General features: G+C 40.3%; 2 long non-coding RNA genes across 2 annotated transcripts; both read left to right on the forward strand.

The window, feature by feature from the left end:
• The first annotated feature begins 14,377 nt into the window (after positions 1–14,377).
• On the forward strand, positions 14,378–16,219 carry LOC141786593 (uncharacterized). The gene is made up of 3 exons (XR_012597856.1): positions 14,378–14,493; positions 14,793–14,958; positions 16,038–16,219. It is a non-coding gene; the product is annotated as an uncharacterized LOC141786593 (long non-coding RNA).
• A 24-nt stretch (positions 16,220–16,243) lies between these two features.
• On the forward strand, positions 16,244–17,887 carry LOC141786594 (uncharacterized). The gene is made up of 4 exons (XR_012597857.1): positions 16,244–16,769; positions 16,861–16,929; positions 17,569–17,612; positions 17,849–17,887. It is a non-coding gene; the product is annotated as an uncharacterized LOC141786594 (long non-coding RNA).
• Positions 17,888–23,349: the final 5,462 nt, after the last annotated feature.

Raw genomic sequence — 23,349 nt, forward strand, 5'->3', positions numbered from 1 at the left:
TTTCACAATATCTTACTTGACGATTGTTGCCAGTTGATCACTGTAATTTTTTTTACAATAACTTGCCAATTGCTGCCAGTTTATTACTGTGAATTTCACAGTTGGTTCGTTACAGTGCAGAGTGCACTGTAGTACTGCTTTTGGCCAGTAGGTATGACTGAAACTTTTGAATGGTTGTCATCAGCAGGAAACTTTCTGACGGATCATTAAAGAATAAAGATTTCTTCAGAATTTCAGGCTTTTTATAGGAGTACACACCACAGGAAGATACTAACTCTCCAGGCTCAGCTGTCAGTCCTCTACATGAGCTTCTGTCGTCTTGTTTTTCAGGCAGCTCCCAGCGTTTAACTATTCATCTGGATGACTAATGTCTGTTGGTTCTTGCATAAATTTTACTGTCTCCTGTGTTTGAAAGGAGAGTCAATCCCGTGTTTATCTGATGATTTTTTTTTGGTTGTTGTTTGGGTTTTTTTTGGTGCAGAAGTTAAGTAATGAAAAAAAACTCCATAATGTTTTGTACATCATACACATGAAGTTGAATTAAAGACTCTGCGTGCTCCTGCAACAGGGAAAAGTTATCGTATTTCAACATGTGGTGTTTATTTTGGAACAGACTGAGAATCGAGCAAAAGCTGGACACATACCAGACAACTTTTAACCAGGTTTCACCCCCATAGTAACAGATAACAGAAACAGTAATTCACTGTATAAATGATCTAAAAACCTTTTAATCTGAACTCAAATTATAATTAACATAACTGTTTTATAAGTCTCTTTGAGATCCTGTGTTGGTGTAATCAACACAGCCGTCACAATAAAAGGCAAACTAAGCCACAGAGCCAGCTGCTTCTTTGAGGATATTTGAGTGGACTACCCTTTATTTCTTGTTCAATAGGGCTGGGTTTGTTTTCGCTCTGGGATCATCGCAGGTTTTTCCTCCTGATTCATGATGTGAAGGCCAACATTCAGAAGGATACAACATCCTGACATCCAAGTTAGACTGTGCCACTGCCTGAGCTGTCATCACGCTTTTTAACCTGAAGTGGGATCTTCATAACCCCTGGGTTTCTTTGTGGTCCTGCACAGTCCACAGAGCAGCACCTTGATGGAGAGGATCTTTCTGTGTCTGTTGTGTCTTTCAGGTCAGAAAACTTTCTTTTGTTGATATTTAAAGTGTGTATTGTGATTTAATTTGATGAATAACAGAGAAATTTAACAGGTAGTATCTATAAATGTATTTGCTGATTTGAAAAAAGGAGCCCATGACCAAAGTCAGGCTCCACTGTGTGAATTCCCACCAAGATATGAGTAAGATATGATATTATCAAGATCTAAGTGTTTAGAAGAAACCTGACACACTGTGTGTTAAACTGAAAATAGATAAAATACGCTCTCACATATTAGTTCACGTATAGGGGTTAGCAATGGGATGGTTGATTAGGGCCTGAGCCTAAAAACAGGGCGAAGGCCCTCTTGAAACCATAAGGATTATTATTTCTTCAGACTCTTTAATCCCAGATTATGTGCCTTCATTGTGCTCTAAACTCTCAAAACTTTGCACAAAATTCATCCCTGTGTGAAATTTTATAACTGCATTGTACTTGTGCTTCTTTTGTCTCCTCTCTCTCACCCAGGTTTTGTTGTTTTAGTTTGGGCTGGAGATCTCAGGTAGTGCAGTTATCGGGTTTTTTTTTTTTTTTTTTTTTTCCCCCTTGTCCTGTTCAGCGTCACGACAACAGAATTATGGTCTGGCTGCCGTATTGTGCAGAACACATTTGCTTTTCCAAAGGGAGCCGTTAATGTATAGAGCTGCCCTTGAGTGTTAAAATGGTACTCTTTATTAGTGTTTTTTTTTTTAATTATATATATATATTTTATACATAAATACACATACATATATATACATACACACACACATACGTATGTATGCACATATATATACGCATACGCATACATGTATCCATACAGTTTCCCTCCCGTATATTGCCAAGTTCGAAGATTACTGCTTAACCAGAACAAGGTGATATCAGGAAAGAAACAGTGAAAAAGGAAAAGATTGTAGAGAAGAGACTAGACAGGGGGGGAGAGAGAGACAACAAAACAACAGTAGAGAACAACCACAACAACTGAACAGATGACTACAGACAGGAGAAACAAATAACCAGCTACTGAGCCTGAAAGGAGACAGTATCCTGGGGTCTTTGACGTCATAATCACGAGAAGAACCTGGAGAGATGAACTGGAGAAATCATGAGTAGCAGTGAGCACAACAATGACAATTGCAAAGAGGTACATATACGTATATAGATCTATACACAGACGCATATACTCACCTACACATATAGGGCTACAGGTGGCAGTATAGAAAATTGGGTTTGATTTGGGTCAGGTGATCATGCCAAGGAGTGATCATGCAGATGTGGCCCCGCTGCTCCCAGAGGCCAGACATGCACTGAGATAGCCCTCATCCCCGGGCGTCCCGCAGCCACAACAGAGCACAGGGCCCAGACAGACCACCATGGAGACAGCAGCACGCCAATCCAGGAGGAGGCAAGGGGGGAGCGTCCCGGGAAGGCTAGAGGCAGGTCCCCGACACTGCGGAGGGAGGACCCCAGGGGCCAGGGACTGAGGTCTGCAGGCCCCGCTAGACGCAGGGCCCCCGATCGAGTGCAGGGGGTAAGACCAGGGGTCACCTGTGCCCAAGGGCCACTCACCCCCGAGGAGGAGGGGTTCGGTCAGGCACCCGGGAGGACGGACCCAGCCCAGGCCACCACCTATCACGAGTCGGTGCCGGCCCCCAGCGCACCCGGCCAGACACCAGAGACCACAGAAGTCCTCTCCCCAGAAACCCAGTATCCCCCGTACACAGCCTCCTGTCCCAACCCACCCCTATCCCCCTCTCATCTTTATCACAGCTCACCAGCCCTCCACCGTGGACCCTGACACCCGCACATAAACATTCTGTCCATCCATACCCATACGTTCACACAACAGCACAACAACACCACAGCACCACAAGACGACCACACAACAATATCACAACACGGCAGCACCATATCATTACGCACTCAGAACCTCCAGCCACTCAGGTGGGAAATACCCCTCCTTTTCGTCCTCACTCACCAAAAAAAAAAATATATATATATATATATACACATACATACATATATATATATAAATATATATATACACATACATATATATACACACACACACATACATATACATACAAATACATATATATATTCGTACATATATAAATAATTTTAAAAAGAGGATTAAATAAATAAATAAATAAGTAAATAAGTAGATATAAAGCCATGGGCATCCTCCGGGGCGCCGCGGGACCCCTGCTGAGCCACTCGCCCAGAACCCAAGGCAGCGGATCCGCTTTTACCCCATGCCCCAGGGGGCATGGTAGAAACAGGGGTGTGAGAAGAGCCCCCTGCCCTACCTCACCCGCTCTGTAGTGTGTGGATGTTTGTGATCCTAATGCAGTTAAAAAGAAAAGTTAAAATTGGGGAGTGGACGGCCTCGTAGCTCATGGGGCAGTGCCCTTCAGGTGGTTAGCTCAAAGTGCCCTGCCTACCATATACCACTTGGCCCACCCCAAGGGTCTCTGTGTGTGTTGTGTAGAGTAGTTGGCATCATGTAGGGATGTCTAAGTGTAAGTAAAACTGAGGCGCAAGTCTTATCAGGGTGTAGCAGAAGTGGTCCCTAAGGACCTCTACCACCGCACCTGACGAACGTGCACCTCAAGGTCCTAAGTGTGTGGATGCTCTAGATGAGCGGGGGAGTGAGGGCTGTGGGGCAAAGTAAGACCAGAGAGGAGAAAGCTCCCCTCTGGAGGGTGAGCCGCCCTATTGGCAGCAATAGGCACCCCTGTTCCCCGGGGCCCCCCGGGGCAGGGGGGGCCCAGGATCCGCCAGACTCAGAGCACCGGGCCGTGGCAGCCAGAGGGTCAAGGACACCCCGGACCACCCTGGCCCATTGTATATTAGAGAGATATATACTATTATATAGTAATATATAAATAATAAGAGAAATAATAATAATAGAAATAATTATGGTAATAATAATAACAATAATAATAACAATAATAATAATAATATTATTCCATTGTTTAGAAAAATTCACACACGTACATAAACACAGACCTGCACACACACACATCTGAACGTAACACACACATCTGAACGTACACACACATCTAAACGTTATCGGGTTTTCTTTGAAGTAGGATTTTTTCTGTTGTTTTTAGGTTAGGGGAAGGTGTTGGGGGAAGGTGTTGGGTAAGACGGTCCAATGCATGGGGTACGACGGTCCAATGCATGGTTGCCCGGCAGCTTCCCATCTTTTGATTATTTCGGCCGGGGTCTCCAGTCCTTTTTGGTTTATTGTTTCATTTTGGTTGAACATTGATTTGTCTGAAATAAAATTAAATTCTTGTTTTTCTTCAAAACTTGCTTGTGGTGTCCCTTTTATGTTGCGGTCTGGAGCCAGTTTATATTATGTTTGGGAGACGGTAACAGGAATGTGGGATCTATCTCCGGTAGTATGGACGAGCTAGCTGTGCTAGCCCAGCAGCAGAGGGGCTGCTGGAGGGCAGAGTGGCATCGTGCTGTTCACAGACGTGGCTGACGAAGCAAACATCGGACGTCGACGCCACATTGAAGGAGCTTCACCTGCTGTGAGCAGACAGGATCCAGGAGACAGAGACTGAACAGACTGCTGGGGAGGCTCAGTCCTGGACCCTGTGGAGGTGGAGACTGGTTGGGCTGGAGAGTGGTGGACGGGCTGTCATTGTCTATTTTTTTGTGGACCTTTTTGCACTTTCTATACACTTTCTAACTTTTGTTTTCTTAAATGCTGCTGTGACTCCTGAATTTCCCCTCAGAGATAAATTAAGTATTTTCTATACTACTCTATTCTAACAGCCATACACAGAGAGGGTCTTTCTGTTGCCATGGCGACCAGTATTCTGTGTCCCAGTGAAGTGAAGAGGGCCTCCCATTCCTGCCATTCATATTTGTCCCCTCCCCCTTCAATAAGAGCGCCCTCCACAACCAGGAGTGTGACTTCACTTTGAGTTATACTCAGAAGTGAAGGGGTAGTATGTAGGGGGTGGTTTGGGATTGAGCTCTTATCAAAGAGGCTCACCTGGTTTCAGCCTTTGAGATCTTTATACAGCTGGCAGTGCAGAGATGCATTTTGGTTTGGGGACTGCTGCTTTGCTGCTTCCCCTGGGATTTTGTTGCATTGGTCAGTCTGACCCCTGAAGTGGTCTATTAAGTCTTTACTAAGGGAGTCTGAGGGAGTGATTTGATCTCTGTTAAAAACAGGCTGGATTCAAAGATCAACAGCACTGAAGAGGAATGACACATGGCTGTGTGGAAGCTGCTGGGTGAAGCTCTTCCATTAAAAAGCTTTTTCTTGGTAAACTTTGGAGCCACCACAGAGGATGTGCTGAGGAGTAAACTGCTTTGTTTGGAGGAGAAAATGGATTTACCCACAGTGTGCTAATGGTTGAGCTTGATGCCATTTAGAGGAAGGAAGCAAGCTTTTGTTGTAGGTGTGGCCTGCCCTCTTCCACAACAAGGCAGTGATGTGTAAAGTCAGAATCTTGCAGAGAGTCTGAGGGACAGGGATCCTTAGTGACAGGAGACGTTCCACGGTCAGGATGTTTGCAGGGTTCCTCTTTCTGCTCTTCCTCACAAATAAGCTGTCTCTCTTCTCTTTGAAGCATGCTGCTGTGGAGCTCTACACTTTGATTTCAAATATTCACAAACATTCATGCAGAGTTGATTTCATTGAAGCAAAGTGTTGATGGTGTGTCAGTGAGCTGTGAGCTCTGTGAGCAGGAAAAGCATTGATTGTTGAAAAGAGGGGATGCATATGCAAAGATAGAATGTTTCAATCAGAAGCTGATCATGCTTTCTGTGTCAGGTGGAAGCAGCTCCAATCACACGCAGCCTCCTGATGCTGAAGGCCTCTACAACCAGAGCCACTTGGAGGGTATGTAGAAAGGGATTTTGTTTCTCAGTGGGATAAAGAATAATGACAGAAAAAAACCTGTGAACTCTTTCTGTGTCAGGTGAAAGCAGCTCCATTCACACAGTCTGAGGAAGGTACGGACCTTTGTGTGTTTGTTTGTCTGTTAAAGTGAATGATAAATGGAGGTTATTGTTGACAGATTGGTGCAGACTATATAATAGGTTTATGTCATCTTGTTTGTTTCATAGCTGCTTAGTTTGCTCTCATATCAAACTGCCTGTTTGTCCAAATGTGGTTTCTGATTGGCTGGTAGCAGCTGGATAGTGTCACTGACACCACACACATAATGCAACAATAAATCACTCACTCATCTGAACCAGATCAAAAGAAAAGAGCCACAGGAGTGGAAATAACTTTCAATGGCAAAAGGATGGAAATACAACCTGAGGCATAGCATGTTTCCCTGTAGACAGACGGACGGACGGACGGACAGATTTTTTTTTTTTTGAACCACTTTATTTGCTGCTCTTACTCAATTTACCCATGTAAGTCAGTTCAACTCAAAATTATTATTTCAACAAACTTTCTGTTGAAATATTGAATAAATAAATAAATAAATAAAAACATCATAGTTTTTGCACATTCCCAAACTTCAGGTCACCGTCTGCCACATCACTCAAAATGCCCTTAAAGCACCACATGGTCCTGAAAGAGTCCAGGTCTCCTGGCTGTCTATAAAAGCTGAGGTCAAGGTTGATCCTGGACCTGATGAGACCCTCACACAGTGACTGCAGAGATGTTCTCCACCCCCTCCTGCTGAACCTGTCACAGACTGAGGAGGGAGAGGAGCTCTCACCGGCTCTGCGTTAGTTTCAGGCAGAAGTGGTGGAGGGACAGACTAACCTGCACTGTGTGTCAGATACAGATAAAACATTTTCAATTCTGCAAACTAGTGCACCTAAAAACTGATCCCATTAACTTTATTCGTGGTTGATTTGGTGTCTGGACAAGAAGTGTGTCAATGAGTTTTATGATTACTTGTACCACAAGACGAGCGGGTTGTTTGTGATCCCATGTAAATGAACACAATTTAATATGAAACGGTCACTTTTTCACACACAATTCACGTTTACATGATAAAATTATGAGGGGTGAAATAATCATCTTCACAGTATATTTTGTAATCAATACGGCTTCCTTAAAAAATCCTGGCTCAAAGTTTGATTTAGCATCCTCTGAATGTTCTCTGCAGAGACTATATCATGGACATGGGAGTGTATTAAAAACTGATAACAGCCTCTATTTTTTATTTTTAAAACCCATAGAGTAATCTTTTTTTATTTATTTTATGGATTTATTATATTTATTTATCAGCTGACAGCTCTCTGCTCTCTGCATAAGTGATGTATATGAAAGCTTGACAGAAGAGGAGTGAAATGTTAGAAACACTATTGTTTCATATCTAATTTAACTATTAATATTTAAATATTTCTCTGTAAACCTCTGTTTTTCTGTCTGAAAATGATTTACGCTCATATGATCTAATAATGACATGAAACTTGCAAACACAAACTCAGACCTGGCGTGGGATTTGAGCGTACCCTACACTCACGTTCAGATTGGTAAATGAGGGCCACTGTGTGTCATGGACTAGAGAAACCAGTTGTCCTCTGCCTGCTGAAGGGACAGCTCTCACTGAAAGATGGATGAAGGTTTTTTTTTTCTTATTTTATTTATTTTAACTTTTTTTTTTTTGGATTTATGTTGCAATAAAATAAAAGTACAATATAAAAACAACACAAATCTCAAACAAATGAAAAGGAGCAAAAAAGAGAAAAAGTCCCCTTCATTCATTCAACGCTAAACACATGATCAGATAAAAACAAAAATACTGTCTTCCAGCATGCCTTTCAGCTTTGCCTTCATTCTTTTTTGCAGAAAGAAGACAGGCAAAGCAATTCACAACTTAAATGCAAATTTACATCAAACAAAAGGAAAACCCAACAAAAAAAATCGTATCATGGTTGTCAGTAAATATTTTGGTGGTTTTATTCCTATTTATTGACTTATTTATTTATTTATTTTAAGTTGAAGGTTTAAGAATATCTTTCATCCCTGTATTTGTTTATGCATGTATTGTGAAGATACTGAATGATTTGGTTTCCTTAGAGTCCCTGTCCTGGTTGTTCCATAAAGAGAAACCTTTAACTGTAATACTGTGCTCCTTTAGAGTGGTTCTGGATCTTGATTTTTTAAATATTTCTAATCCTTTTAACTTGTAATGCTTTCTCCCTTTATAAATGTGTACTGAATGTTTGATGGTCAGAGCTTTTTATTAGCTTTTTGCATAAATTGTAGCATGTTAAAATCTATTATTAAGCTTCAGCAACTGTAACTTAATGAATACTGGGGTTTAAGGGAGCTCTGTATGGACTTCTGTTAATATTCCTTATTGCTCTTTTTTGTAAAATGAAGTTTGGCAGGATGGAAGTTTAACTTGCACTTCCTCATATATCAACACAGTAGGTCAAGTAAGGAACAATCAACCAGTTATATAGAAGTTGCAAAGCTCTGTTATCAAAATGTGGCGAGTGGAGGAGGTGAAAGAAACCAGCCTAAACAAGCACACACACACTCTCTCTAGAGTGGACGGGGTCTGAGTTTCCCTTAATTTACTTTTGATAATAGAGCCAGGCAACGCCACCCTTGGACTTGCACCCAGGGAAAGGGTTCACTTTCACTGATGATAGGCACACAGGTCAGTCCATAAAGAGGAACCAGAGACGTGGTTCACATTAGAAAGTCCACAGATACTTTCTTTTTCAAACAAGAACAGATTAAAAGGTTTAATTCATAAAAAGCACCCAAACACTCCAAAAGACAAGAAAACAATGGAAAAAGGGGACCTGGCAGGACTGGGCTCACCAGTGGGCTGGATTGGGATGTGACGGGGAAGGGAACACCCAGTAACTTGTGAAAAACACACACTGAACTGTGCAAAAACTCAAGAAGAACCACATCACACACGAGGAGGGGGAACACCACCACCAGGAACCCAGGACCACCACCACCAGACTCCAGTCCTATAAGGAGAGGGAGAGAAAATTAATTCAATTAACACAAACCAAAAACCCAACTAACCCACAAATAAATCAAAAATACATTTAAGGCCACCAAAGGTAACTGCTAAAGTAGCCTGAACACAACTACTACACTGGATAATAAAGAAATAACAGAAAACAGATAACTGAACCAAAATTACTTTACCACAAATAAACAGTCAATACCACATTACCCTTGGGGTACCCAAACCAACCCTCAGAAATAACTGTTATTCACAAAAGAAACAAACCAAAAGAAATAACTGTGTCCAAAATTCTAATATGACAACAAAAGAATTAAGGCACAAGGAAATTAGTGAATAAACCAAAAGGGGAAAAAGGAAATATCAAACCAGGAAGAAAAGGAGACCGAAACAAAATGACTCAAATCAGTGCTGAACCAAAATCCAAAAGAAGAAATCCAAATCAAATTAATTAACTCACTTTCACACACTTAAAACAAATAGGCCCAGTTATTCTGAGCCAAGTAAAGTTCGGCTGAGAGAGCACAAGTAAGGCTCAGACTCAGCAGGCTCAACGACAATTAAGTTTGGTTCTGGGCAGGATACACATATGACTCAGGCAGCCAAACCCAGGTGTACCATGGCCCAGCCGAGTCAAGGCAGAACATATAAAGCAAAGCAAAGTCCAGTAATACCAGGCGGCGTAAGGCGAAGCCACGTTAGGCAAAACAGCAGTGCTTCTTGGTGATCACTATAATGATCTGATCAGCTGATAATCACATGAAGTGAAGCTCACAAAGTGAGCTCCTGCTCAGCCCAAAGCAGAGTTGAGTGAGAGAGCAGGGCAACCCCACAAACTGCTTCAAGAGTGTCTAGCCAACACAGTCTCACTCCCAGCGTGTCAAAAACCGACGCTTGGTCAGGGCCCTTTGCCGTCAGAAGCTGACGCGAAAGTTCTCCCTCTGCGTCCTCATGAGACGCTGCGGGTCTTCAGTTTACTCCAATGTAAACCGACTGCGGCGTTTTAAGACGCTGTGAGCTTACATCCAATTGGTTAACGGGGGAACGAACATCCGGAAGAACTCTCCTGTCTGACAGTTTTCACGTTCGTCGCTATTTTACTATGTTATACGCGATATTTCTCTACAAAAAAAAACACATATTTGTCATTGTTAATTGCTCAATAAGATGTGTCAATGTTTAAGTCCATCAGTTGTCTTTATGTTCCTTTCGATTTTGAGAAATAATGAATTCGATCTCACTTTTGGATGGCCGAAGATACTACACTACCCACAATCCCGTGGGTTGTTTCCATAGTGACGACGCCCAAAAGCTTTGCTTCACCAAATCTTTTTTAAACCAATCAAAAATGGAAGCATTTCAAAGATTTTGTCAGATATATTTGAAGTGAAGTGATTAAACGCGACTAATTATTGAAACGCTGTTAAAAAAATATCTGCACTTAGCTTCAGTCCGCCAAAAGTTTGGTGAGTCAGTCTCAAGCTTGGTGATTGGATGCGTAAGACGCAATGCCCTTTGGGAGTCGTAGTGTTCAAGGATCCTGCCAGTTAATGCTGCGTTATTCATGTCAAGAATTGTTTATTGATCACACAAAAGCCAGGTAAGTTGTAAACTCTCCCGATCATTTTAATGTCGATAACAAAACAGACATAACAAAAAAAATAATATGTCTTGTTGGACCATTTTCTGGAAGAGAGAGAGAAATTTAAAGAGAACTTTCTCTGCAACATTTCTTTTTTCGTTGCTAACTCATCTGTATAAACAACGTAGTAGCAGCTCAAATTAGCTTAACGTGGGGTGAAGGTAGCGCTATCAAAGTCAACTCAAATCGCACTGGTTTAATTTATTTCAGCTGCGTAATGATAAGTTCACATCCTGCAAAATAGATATTTCATACTGCACTGAACTTAACTACTATTGTTACATATACCGTTGCATACAAACCAGATTTTTGTAGAAAACACACCCTCACTGCTTGCTCTATGAGCTGTCCTTGACATGTAAGTCATGTTTTTAACATAAGTGTTTACCTGTGACAGCACACATTGGCCCTTATTCACAGAATGATGTCAACTTTGACTGTACAAACCTTCAGTCTTTATTGGTGTTTGAATGTGTATTGAACCTGAATGTAGTCATCAGTTTTAAAGCACTGGAGGTTGATACACTTTTTAATGATTGTACATTTTTTCAAGTATTGACAATTTGTTATCTAAAATCATATTGCAATAGAAATATTGTGTTTGCATAAAATGTTGCTCTGTGCTATATTTGTCTGTTTGCAAATTGCATATCCAAATTGATACATATATCATGTGACAGCATACATAGTATCATAAATAATCTAATGTTCACTTTCTTTTTCAGAATGACGAAGCCAAAAATCAAGTGTTGCCCCTCCTGCCAGGCCCCAAATGCACTGCAGTGCAGAAGCTGCACTCAGTGCCTTTGTCCTCTGCCAGAAAATTAAAAATTAAAAAAAAAAAAAACAGGCTGAGCTCAAAGACTCCACCTGGTCGTCTTCTGTAAAGAAAAATCGAAACGCATGCAGGACAGTAAAGTCGGCCCAGATATCTGTAAGTTGTAGTCACTTTGATGTCACAAGGGGATTAGTTTCTCATACATTATATAATTATCTAATTTGTCTATCAGTCTTGTGTGGTGCATGTAATTTTAATCATTGATCTATATGCTGCATACATATTCACGTAATGACATAATGTAAGAATGATCAAAATATTTAGAAAAGAATAGAATTGAACTTTATTGTCATTGTAACAAGTACAACGAAATTGAAGTCACAGCAGCAATCAAGAAAACAAAAATAATAAAGTGTATAGAAAGTGCAAAAAGGTCCATAAGAAAATAGATGATGACAGCTTGTCCATCATTGTCCAGTCAGCCAGCCTCCACCTCCACAGGGTCCAGGACTGAGCCTCCCCAGCAGTCTGTTCAGTCTCTGTCTCCTAGATCCTGTCTGCTCACAGCAGGTAAGGCTTCTCCAATGTGGCGGTGGCGTCCGGTGTTTGCTCTGTCAGCCACGTCCGTGAACAGCACGATGCCACTCTGCCCTCTGGCAGCCCCTCTGCCGCTGGGCCAGCATGGCTAGCTCGTCCATCCCACGTTAGATCCCAGATAAATCCCACATTCCCAACAACAATGGATGGAAGGACAGGTCCACGTTGTCACCTCCGAGCTCACACCGGAGAACCAGCATGTTGTCCTCACCTCCTCCTCCTCACCTTGAGGGAAATCATCAAGCTTTACACCAGTTAGCATTGACATGCTACGGGCTGCTAACAGCTGATTTCACATGTAAACAATGCAGCCATGGTTACATGTAGGATCTCCAGACAAACACAGGAGAAAAAGTAGTAAAAATATCACTGAAGCCACAAAAAGTTTGGTGTCCATGACCAACAATGAACCAGATAAAGTAAAGAGCCACTCCAAATACAAAGATGACGAAAAAGAGACAAAACAATTACAAGAATCGGACAAAGAAGAGAGAGCTGCTTCAAAAGGCAGCCATAGCCAACAGGTGCCTAGCAACAATTTCATATTCACATTTTTAGTTTCATATTTATATTTTCAATTTTATTTTCATATTTTCAAAAAGCTTGGCTGTTATGAGGTGATCATGTAGTTATTCATTTAACTGGAACTAGCGTGTTTCACGTTAACTGCTAATGCTAATCATAATCCTCATTCTAATCCCTTTTGATGAAACAATTTGGAGCTAAAATACTGTATGTGGTTAATACCATCTATTACGCCTCAGACAGGATCCAGCCACTGCCCTTGAGGGCAGAAGAAATGTTTTCTCAGTTGACTACTTAATTGACTCCATTACAGTTCTTTAGTATGCTCATGGTAACAACACTTTCACTTTTTGGTGGTGGTTTGTAAAAGGAGGTGGAACGCTCCATAATGCGCACAAATGGCAAGCTAGAGCTTAACAGTCCCACATCACTGTGCTGGGGTCTAAGTTTCTGTATTAGATAAAATTAGTGCTGTCAGGCGATTAAAAAAATTAATCTAATTAATTACAGGATTTGTAATTAATTAATCTAATTAATCGCATTTTAATCTCATATCTGCTTAAGGTCCCAAAATAAAGAATTTGAATTCCAGGACATTAAAATTACATTAAAAGACATTTAAAAATAAGTTGGGAATATATACAACACATTTTTAGGTACACTGAGGCATAAGGAACAAATGAAAAAAGTATTATGGTTCTATCTTTACAAAATCTACACAGTCCTGCACCTAAGATAAGCTGATTTGATTTTTAGGACGTTTTTTGCTACTGTTCACATTTTTACTCGATGTGGACTCCATTTTCACTGCAATATGAACTTCTATACTTCTATGAGGTCAAGAGAACCAGGGCTAAAGGCTAAAAACTGTGAGGAACTATGTACAAAACACTTTATTCAAGTCTTGGATCAAAGAAAAGTGAAGTATTTTCAGTTTCACATGCTCTGAACACACAAACTGTTACTGATTGGTGCAGAGCAGCCCCAAGCTGAAACATGACACCAGGAAGATGGAAGCAAATTTTCATATAATTCTTTAGATTTAAATACAAGACCTTTTTCGATAATTCAGGACTTGTTTGATGCAGTAGAGAGTGTAAAATTACCTGTTTTTTACAGAATTGAGCTAGAGCAAACGGTTGATTTTCTGTAGATTTTGTCCTACATGAAAAAAGTGGTGTTCTCGTCAGATTTTCAAATTTCCGACGGTCCGTGAATGTATCACATCTAGCAACATGCTTTGAACCGGGGGGAAGAGAGAGCGCCGTCAAAGGATAAGTTCAGTTCATACAGCTTTTACATTGTTTATAGAATGAAGTAGAACAAAATACTCACAAAGAAGGCTTTCCTGATCCAAGCAGTGTTTCGGGAGATATTTAGATCCAAAATCGTGCAGCGGACGTCCGTATAATGGGATCCATCTGGGCATAGACAGCGCCGCTCCTTAAAACTGCATTAATCGTCCAAAAACTCGTGTTTTTCACCAATATTCCATCATGGTCGGCTCCCAGATGTCCTCTGCTGCAGTCTGTGTCACTCCAGACAGCGCTGTGCGGCTGTAATGACTTCTGAACTGCAGTTTTAGGAGCGGTGCTGTCTATACCCTGATGAATCCCATTATACGGACGTCTGCTGCACGATTTTGGATCTAAATATCTCCCGAAGCACTCCTTGGATCAGATAAGCCTTCTGGGTGAGTATTTTGTTCTACTTCATTCTATAAACAATGTAAAAGCTGTATGAACCGAACTTATACTTTAACAGCGCTCTCTTCCCTCGGCTCAAAGCATGTTGCTAGATGTGATACATTCAGGGACCGTCAGAAATTTGAAAATCTGACGAGAACACAACTTTTTTCATGTAGGACAAACGGTTTGTAAATGCTAGACATTTGAAAATGAGTGCGTCTTTGAACGCCTCGCGGGTTTGGGATCCAGATTAATTACGTTAATTTTTATGACGCGTTAATTTGCGGTGTAATTAATTAATCTAATTAACGCGTTAAAATGACAGCCCTAGATAAGATATAAAATATTATACTCCAGTAAACTGGAGGATAGTATAATCTAGAAAAAGATGAACACGTGCCTTTACTTCTGTTTTGTTGGTTTCTCGAGTTGAGGTATAATAACAGACTTAAATTTTTCTTCCCTTCAAAATCTGTCTTTCAGGTTTTGAAGCTGAATGCCTTGGACAAATATCCAGTCCTGTTTATGGCCCATCAAGGCAGGAACGGAGTATTTTATGGGGACATGGTCCATCACATTGGACCGACTGATGGGATCATTCAAGAATTTCTTCTGAAAATGAAGAAACTGCATGAGCACCTATTGAAAAGTAAGACTATGATTATTTATAATAAAACTATCTTATGATATGTTATACTTTGTTGTCCTATAGCGTAGTTGTTGGTGGACTCTGTGTCACGTTAGTGCCCATTAACAATGTGCTTGTCTAGTTTCTCATGCCCTGGTAATGGTCACTGCAGCTTTCTTGAGTATAGCTCAACCAGATTACCTTGTAAAAATCAAAGGGAGATATCGTGAAAACTTTAAGAAGCTTGTCACATGCAATCAGAGCTTATTTTTCAGTTCAATTTTAGCTATTTCATAAGTTGTGTTAAATGAATGCTGGTGATACTACATGTGTCATTAAATACTAAGTCACTTGAATGTTCTCCATACCTGAAACTTCACTATGTCATCCTCTGAATTATGACAGATTATTGCTGCACTGCAACCTATAGTGAATTCAGAAGTCAGTCACTAACACATTTTTTTAAATAATGAAAATGTTTACACATCTCATATTATTTTACTCAAACTGTCTGAAAATTGAAAGTTCTTAAGGTTCTAAGCAAGAAATCAGCCAAGTTTGGTGTTGATTGGAGGAGTGGTTCTCAAGATGAATAAATCAGTGTCAAAAAGTGAGAAAGACAGACCCCTGGCTTTACATCTAGCTCATTGCTACATTGCAACCTCTTTACTTCTAAGCCATTTTAGAGAGAACAACTTTTGCTGTTGCCTGAAACAAAAGATGTCAGGCAAGCATGTTATCTGAGTGGACACCGTGATAATGATACGCCCATACCTGAGTGATGCCAATGCTGTTAATAATCTCAGATCATTTACCATGTGTTCAGACTTACTCCCAGTCAAAATTCAGATGATTAGTATCACAAAAATGTGCAATGGTTCATCTCAGTGTGGTTGCATGATTTTTCATCTCTCTGTCTTATAAACTAAGGATGTAGTATGAGCACACACTGGGATGGATTATCTGTCTCAACAAGTTTAATGTGACTGCAGCTAATAGTTCATGATGCAGAATGCAGGTACAATTAGTTTTTATCCTTAACATAGGAATGAAAATGGTGTGACAGGAGAATATTTACATTTTTTTCTCCATTTTTGCAGGATTGTCTTCCCCAAGTGTCACCAGCCCACCGGCAGCAGTTCCTTGGCCCCCTGAGGACAGCAGCTGTCCAGCAGCTCAGCCTGTGACACTACAGTCAGGAGGAGATGAGGAAGAAATCATCCTGCACCTCATCCCAAATACCTCACCTTCTTCTCTTTCTAACTGTCACCCTACATCCTCTGTCCCCTCTGAATCTTCAACATCCTGCCTGCCAACTGAACTTCCATCCCCCCTCTCCTCTTACCCTCCTCCGTTCCCCCTCTCCTCTCATCATCCACCACTCTCCACCACTTCTGATGATTCCCCAGCCTCCACCTCTTCTCATCCTCTGTTCCCCCTCTCTTCTGATCCTCCCCCAGCCTCCACCTATTCTCTTCCTCCGTTTCCTCTCTCTACTCATTCTCCACAAACCTCCACCTCTTTTCCCCCTTCATTTCCCCTCTCTTCTTATCCTCCACCAACCTCCACCTCTTCTCATCCTCAGTTTCCCCTCTCTACTCATCCTCCACCAGCCTCCACCTCTTCTCATCCTCCGTTTCCCCTCTCTACTAATCCTTCACCAACCTCCACCTCTTCTCATCCTCCATGCCCCCTTCCCTCTCTTCCTCCTCTGGCCTCCACATTGTCTCACCTTCCTTCATCCTCTCCCATGTCTCAGTCCCCCCCATATCCTGTGTCATCTTTGTGCCCTGTCCTCCCACCAAAACAAAGAAAAGCAAAGAAAAAGAAAGGTTAGATATCCCTTTATATTATTATGTAGGCATATAGTTCATCTCAAATTGCTAGGCTAGCCCCATAAGATTCTTTTTTCTCTATTTTTAGAATGCCTAAGACGTAGGAAGCAGAGGGTGTTTAAGTATGAGGATGTTGTCCAATCGAAGCCTGGTAAATGTAAGTATGTTCTCCTTTGTTATGTTTGGCTTCATTGTGAAATACAATGTAAAAGCAAGGTTCTGGGTTGTATTTATTGGCCACTCTGTAACAATGTGTTGCAAAAGGAAATTAATTTGATATTCAGTTTATGGTTTCTAATACCAAACCATTGTGAAGTTTGAGGAGTATTACAGTCTGAGCAAAGAACATATTTTATAGTCTGGTGCTACAGCAGTGGATACTTCTATATTTTATACTACATGGCAGCAGGGTGAACAGTCTATGGCTGGGTGTCTGCTTTCTTGTAGTATTCAGTTTCTGCACAGACATCTTTACTATCATCATTGATACTCTGTAGCTGGTACCAAAAATGGTCTGTGAAATATCAGTCACCCTCTGCATAAGCCTCCAGTCCTGGGCTTACATATAGTATGTCATGTTTACTGAGGGCTAAATTTATATTGAAGTCATATTTTTAAAAAGATTCTACTTTATGCTGTGATGTCTATGTTCTTGAGAAATTATTTGAATAGATAAAGAATTTCTACATAATACTTAGCTACTTAAAAGTGCACATATGTGTTATGGCTCTGTCTATGAAAGAAAACACCTTTCTCTTAACAAATTGCACCCTTTTTCTTATTGCTTGCCTTCCAGGGCAGAGAAGAAGTGAAAGTGAGGTGGGCACCATGCTCACAATGGTAAGTGCTCCGTAAGCGACCATGAACCGGTATGTTGAACTATCGACAAAAGATTTATGCTGTGATCCAGTGGTTGCTATCTCATTTGAAATTCACTACTAGAGCTTAATTATTAATGTGAAAGACAGGTTTACTAAGGAAATTATAGACATGAAATTTCTTGATATGTCAGAAGAAATTTTAGCCTCTGATCTTTATTTCCTGTGTTTATGTCTCTGTCTTTCCTATCCTGGCAGCGGCAAGACATGGGATGACACATGGGAACCGGCCGATCAGCTTAAGTTGTAAAAAAGTTCCACATTTAATGTTTTGTTCAGTTCAATTTGTATACTTTGTTCACTAATATGTTCACTTCATGAGGTAAATCTTAGTTTCAGCTATGGTAATTTATCCAGTTATTAGCAGCCTATTACACTTTATGCACAGCAATTTAACACAACAATGTTTTCACAGTGTGTGGCCCTGTTATGAGTTGTTGGATTATTAAATGTTGTTTTGGTGTCATAATGTTTTGTTGTTTTGTTTGCAAACAGTAAATATTTTGAAGGTGTCCAAGTTTGGGGCTCTGGGGGTTGTAACAGTCAATAGTCATCTGACTGCCAAAAGTCAAGCTTTGGGGTGACCTGAGGAGCCGATGACTGCCTTCAATCATCTTGAACTCATGACAAGAGAAAGAACACAACATTAAGTGGCTATCATGGTCTTAGTGCACTTTATTAATCATGATCATTCCCTGAGCCTGGCTTGTAAATCAGCATGTACCTTCACACCCTGAAGTATCTTAATTATCCAACATTTACTGCATTAAATGTTTAGCCTTTTACTTGTTTGGCAGTTTGGCACTGAAATCCACAAAAACGAAGGAGAACATGGTGAACTTCAGGGGGACCAGTGCTAAGCCACCCCCTACATCAACGGCAAGTGTATGGAGAGGGTTCACACAGTCAGGTTCATGTGAATCCAGATCTGGAAAGACCTCTCCTGGACAGACAACATCTCATCATTCATTAAGACTCATAGGCTACATTTCCTGAGTCTACAGGAAGAACAATCTGGACAGGAGGCTGCTGGCCTCCTACCGCTCGTGCACAGAGAGCCTGCTGACATACTGCATCATCACCTGGTACAGGAGCTGCACTCAGGCAGACAGAGCGAGGCCTCAGAAGACTGTGGAAACAGCCCTGAAGATCATCGGCCCCTCAAAGGACATATACACTTCCAACTTTGTTGTACACTAAGCACACTGAGAGTGACAATAAAGAGCATTCTATTCTATTCCAGCTGGATAGTCTCAACTATGTGAAAGTGTAGGCAGCTTAAGTTAAGAAAAGTATCTCTTAATGAACATAAATACAATATATAGCAAAATAGCATCTGTCATCAGATCACATCACAGATTTTTTTTTTTTGATTGGGAAGAAATAAATAGATAAATATATAAAAAGTTCAAGTTCAGTACAAACTGGACGGCATGGTGGTGCAGCAGGTAGTGCATGTGCCTCACAGCAAGAGGGTTGCTGATTCAATCCCTGGGTCAGGCAGGACTCTTTTATGTAAAGTTTGCATGCTCTTCCTGTTCATGCATGGGTTCTCTCTGAGTACTCAGACTTTCTCCCACAGACCAATACATGCTCATTTGGTTAATTAGTGACTCCAAATTGCCCTTAGGTGAGTCTGATAGAAAATGGTTGTATGTCTCCCTATGTTGCCCAGCAATTGGCTGGCAACTGGTTCAGGGTGTACCCTAGTCTCACCCGATGACAGCTCAGATAGGCTCCAGCCCCCTGCGACCCCAAAAAAGGATAAGCAGTCTAGAACATGAATGAATAAAAATGAACTTTAATGTTATTCTACAGGTGCTTGGCCATCGATCTCTGACTGATCCGTCAGCAAATAATCAAAAAGAAGAGACCACAGCTCTGTAAAACACCTCTGATTGCCTCTCAATACAACACTAATTCTGAATGAAGGAGAACCCTGACCATCTCTGCATATCACTGACATTTGAAAGTAAATCTTTTATCGAGTTAATCAGAAATCAGAAGACACTTGGTCCATAACAGTAGCTTGTCACATGGATTAAGCTGTGAGTGTGTAAGTGTTAAATGTCTAGATGGCAGGCCGACCACAAAAAGCCTGGGTCCCTTTAAAATTCAACCTGCAAGAAAGATATTACTTAGTTCTTGAGAGATTATACCTCAAAACCTTTTAATCAGTTTACATTGCCAGAGGTACTGATAGTAGCTACCAACCTCCAGACACTTTTCACAAAGATCTGGGGTGTGATCTTTTTTGGTATGTAAGGAGTGTAAAAAAGACAATGAAGTGTTTTAAACACTGTCTATCTCAATCTAAGGCTGTCTCATTTTGGTCAGTACATAATTACAAAATAAATGCAAAAAAAAAAAGTAAAAAAAAAAAAAAAAAAAAAAAAAGAGCTTAAAGTCTAATTTTATCAGTTGACTGTCAAGTCCCTTTCCGAACCCACTCATCTGCCGGCCTGCAGCCCTGAAATCTGAAAATTCAAAAATTGTCTGATATCTAAACCACATACATCGTTGGAAAGGTCTTGAAGTGGAGAGTAACATATGTCAATATGAAGGCTCTACATGCTTCCTGCTTTGAAATACAAGCCCCTGACTGCTGACTTCTGAGGATATTCAAATGGTTATAACTCATCAACAGAAAGGGGTACAGACATGGTACAAAGTGTTATGGAAACCTCTTGAGCCCTGCTATCACATGGATATAATCAACAGATAAGGGCACAATAAAAAAGGGTTAAATTAAAGTTCTCCTATTAAGAAATTTGATATGTGAAATCTGATTATATACATTGGTTTATCATCATCATATATGTCCGAGTGTACTACTTTTTCCAGTTTTAACAACTGCCACTTTTTGATAATCAAACACTAATATTTCATAAAGAAAAAAAACTACAACTCCCGCCAACCGCGCCATATTGCTTCATGCAAATCAATCCAAAGGTTGTAGTTCTAAATTTGAAGGGAGCATAGGGCCACCTTTAAAGTTCTTTCTTGATAATGTATTTAAAAAACTTGTTAGCCTAATTACTTACAGAAAAACCACTTGAGTGTTTTTATTTAAAAAAATTTTAATATGCTGTTCTATTGTTAATAATTTTTTTAATTTTCTAAAAATGTGAAACGGTCCTTTTACCACTTCCGGTTTCCGAAGTATGAAATGCACTTTCTGTTCTATAAATGTAGATACAGGGATTTATAAATTTAGGCCCATTGTCCACATTTTTTTGGATCGATGTGTAATTTCATTGCTTCCAATATTGAAAAAGATCTTAGGTTGCTCTGGAGGGATGTATTGTTTTGTTTCAATGATTTCAATAGGACCAAGGCTTAACACAGTGAAGCATTTATTTTTAATATTATCATTCTTTTAGCACAATTTTACATTTTTATTAGAACACCAAAGCCTGCTAAGCAATGACATTTTCAAGGATTATCCAAGTTTTTATGAATTCACAAAGCCAAGTTTGCAAAAATAGTCTTTATTATCAAGAAGAAGCAAAACAAAATAAATGATGCAAATTGGTAAGTCACATCACAGCTGAAGACAACAAGACAACCAGACTGATGAAGTACTCAGAATCACAGCAAAAAATATGTCCTAAAGATTTTCAATAAAATCATACATAAAAATTGCATGAGGTTGAAATTTTGAATAATAAAATGCAAAACATTCAAACCTGCTAAAAAACATTCAGTGAAAATGAAAAATCCACAAACCAGCATCAGGTTGTGTTAGCTCCAAGTGCTCAGCTATATTCCACCGTGCTGCCGCAGCACCAAATTCCATCCAACTGAATTCCTGTATATTGTTGCTTTGATTGTAATGTCCATATGAAATGATACATGGATCTTTTAAGCATCTGATTTAGGTGAATAAGTTAAAAGCACTGAAGGCCCTTTGATTAGGCTTCCACAGTGCATCATCTGAACCTTCAGAATCACTATCAGAGTAATCAGCCTGATCATCTTGCAGGAAGTCGATGTCCTCTGCTCCAGACAAAACTTGCAGGTAGCAGCGTCTTGCATGAGTCATCATCTCTCTGATCTTCTGCTGCTTTTTTCCAATGACACTGTGCAGACCCTGTAACTCATCTTCATTTAGGTTCCATGGTGAATCTTAAATTAACATTAAGAGTTAAAAACAGTTTTAGTAATGTTATCAGCAGACTTTGATTTGCACATTCATGCAATGTGAAATTCAAATACATACTTTGAATCACTGCTCCAGAAACCAAGCAGGACTGTCCCTTTAGAGATTTACCACGAGCTGAAAGAGATTTCCAATGGTGGTTCATCTCCATGACAAGACTTTTTTTCTCCTCCTGAAGTCTCCTTACTGCCATGACAATGTCAAAGGCTTTTCTCTTGGTCCTGAGATCAACATAGGCTGTAAACATTAAGGGTAAAAGGGTATGGAAGTATAACTGTGCCATCAGGATTTGAACATGAATTTCTCACACTGAATTTTTTCAGCATCGAAATTGGACTTTGAATATTAAAAAACATCGAATTTCAAGCGCTGATTGGTTATTCTCCTCCTTTTATATTTGTCCATGTTGAAATAAATTCAGTGTAAAAAAATTCAACATTTCAAAAAATCCAGTCGGAAAAAAAATCAGTGTTAAAAAGAATTCAACATAAAAAAATATCTATGTCTCGAGAAATTCGGTGCCAGAAAATTCAGTGTCAGGAAATTCAGTGTCAAAAATAATCCAGTCTCAACATCCGGGTAACCAAGGAGAAGCAATCGATCCCTTGGTCAAGTCGTACAACGCTCAGCCAATCAGGTTACGCTCCACTGGTCATTTGACACCATGACAGGTCACCAAGGGTCAATTCGTTTTGCAAAGCAGAAGAGGTACCGTGAGAAGAGGAGCAGCGAACAGAAGGAGAAAAATACGGAGGAAGAGAACAAAAGAAGTAAAAAAAAAAACATACAAACAAACGAGACAAGAAGAAACCGGCTACTCAGCCATGTCGAGCAACGGAAGAGATATCGCTTCGGTGAGTATTACTGACATTAAAAGGCAACTCCGGTTTTTTGACACCTGGACCTTATTTAGCATGTCCACGACTCAATGCGAACTGGTGGTGCGCTTGTGGACAGTGTTCGCCTATGGCAACAGAAGAGGAGCGTGTTTGTGATAACGATGGATAGCGATGGATGACAAAATATAGCCGAAATGAGCGATTTTGTACGGAAGCGTATTGCATTCACTGGATAAAAAAAAAATAGACACCTTATCTCATAATTATGAGATCCTGATCTCGTAATTACGAGAAAAGATCTCATAATTACGAGAAAAGATCTCATAATTATGAGATAAGATCTCATAATTACGAGATCAGGATCTCGTAATTACGAGAAAAGATCTCATAATTACGAGAAAAGATCTCGTAATTATGACATAAGGATCTCATAATTACGAGATCTTTTCTCATAATTATGACATCAGGATCTCATAATTACGAGAAAGAAAAGGCGCTATATCGACCATTGTCTCTCTTAGGACCACTAACTGCAGATCCAGAAAGAGGTAGCCTACATCAGTAATTAATATTTACTATGAAAAAATTATAAACCCAAGGAAACCTATATTTTTGAAAAAAGACATATACAACTGTGGCCTTGCTACGTTTTGCGTTTTGCCCATGTGACGTCGTTACGTGCTAACAGAAAACTGCCA

Source organism: Halichoeres trimaculatus, unplaced genomic scaffold (genome assembly GCF_033239565.1).
Source record: "Halichoeres trimaculatus isolate MK-OKI-2021-1 unplaced genomic scaffold, fHalTri1.1 fHalTri1_scaffold_51, whole genome shotgun sequence".
NCBI classification, from domain to species: domain Eukaryota; kingdom Metazoa; phylum Chordata; class Actinopteri; order Labriformes; family Labridae; genus Halichoeres; species Halichoeres trimaculatus.